Source organism: Lycium ferocissimum, chromosome 3 (assembly GCF_029784015.1).
Source record: "Lycium ferocissimum isolate CSIRO_LF1 chromosome 3, AGI_CSIRO_Lferr_CH_V1, whole genome shotgun sequence".
Lineage (NCBI taxonomy): Eukaryota > Viridiplantae > Streptophyta > Magnoliopsida > Solanales > Solanaceae > Lycium > Lycium ferocissimum.
This window is the reverse complement of record NC_081344.1, coordinates 6,738,427-6,739,806: the sequence shown is the minus strand read 5'-3', so window position 1 is coordinate 6,739,806 and position 1,380 is coordinate 6,738,427.

Genomic DNA, 1,380 nt, shown 5'->3' with positions numbered 1-1,380 from the left:
TACGGACACGCGTTTTTCGCAAATGCCGTCATGAGATCGAGTCTTATAGCCGCAGCCTCCTCGTTTGATCCTCGGTGATATAAGCCCGAATCGGAACTCGGTTCACCGGTTTGACTTACGGAATGGGGGCCCATTTGGGAGAAGGCGAATAGAGAAGGGCGTTTCTCCCGAGTGCTTGGATTTTGATGTGGTTCGCCAGGCCCATGGTACCCTCGGTAGTATTTTCCTCCGGTGATGCTTCGATGTTTCAGTCTTTTCCTCGAGTCTGAATTATTGTTTTATTCATAGATTCCACTTTGTCTGGTTCGCACACGGGTGATACGGAGTTGATACAATTTTCTTGATCTTTAACCGCTTGAGGATATCATTGACTTGCCACCAATAGGCCCGGGTACGTTATACGAGTTATCTCGGCGGAATGCGAACCGATAAATAATGTGGTCCACATGTAAAGTCGATAACCCATTTTCCTTAACACTTTTCGAGCTTTGCGACCCGTTTGGAGAAATATGAGTCATAAACAAAATAAAACGGGCCTTACACAGTGCCCATGGTAATGGACCAACGATATCCGTCCCAGCCATCACGAAGGAGGTGATATCCATAGGGTGCGGCAACTCCTTTCGAATTTTGATGAATCATCGGGGCATGTCTTTGACACCGTTGCATAGGACAAAATTCTTTGAATCTTCTTCCGGTTCAGTGAAAAGTAACCAGCTACGATGATTTTCGGACTAAGGCTTGACACAGTGATTGCCACGAGTCCCCTCGTGTACTTCTCTCGTCACGTACTCGGTTTCTCGGGACCCAAACACTTGGCCAGGGACGAAGAAACCCGTCGATACAATTGACCGTCTGCAGCGACCGTGTTTGCTTTGTCCTCGTGATCGTGATTCTTTTTGGGTCACTCGGGAGCTTTCCATCTTGCCAGTAATCGATGTATTTGTTGCGCCAATCCAAGGGTTAAACTCATTGTGTTTATTTACCGTACCCGTTTTCCATCGCCGAATTCATCAAGCGCACCATAGTCCGGGTTGATTTCTTCCCCGCCGGTAAGGATCAATTATCAAATGCATCGGGCTTGTTGTTTTGCTCCTGGGTCCAATTAAAATACGTTTAACTTGTGATTTAAAAAATAAGGATAGAAATTACCAACACGTACGTTGTGCGGTTGAATGATGCCTTACCTATCCTACGTTCTTTGAAAAAGAGATGGAACCCTCGGGTATGTAATCATTTAACCTGGAAAAAGAAAAAATTTGTCCGTTTAAACCCGGGCTTTTGGGAAAGGGCCCGTTATCTAGATTTATCGGGGTTCTCCGGGGTTCAACCCGTTTGGTTCTTTTTGGGGGCTTTTCCGCTGGGTCGGGAAAATTCACG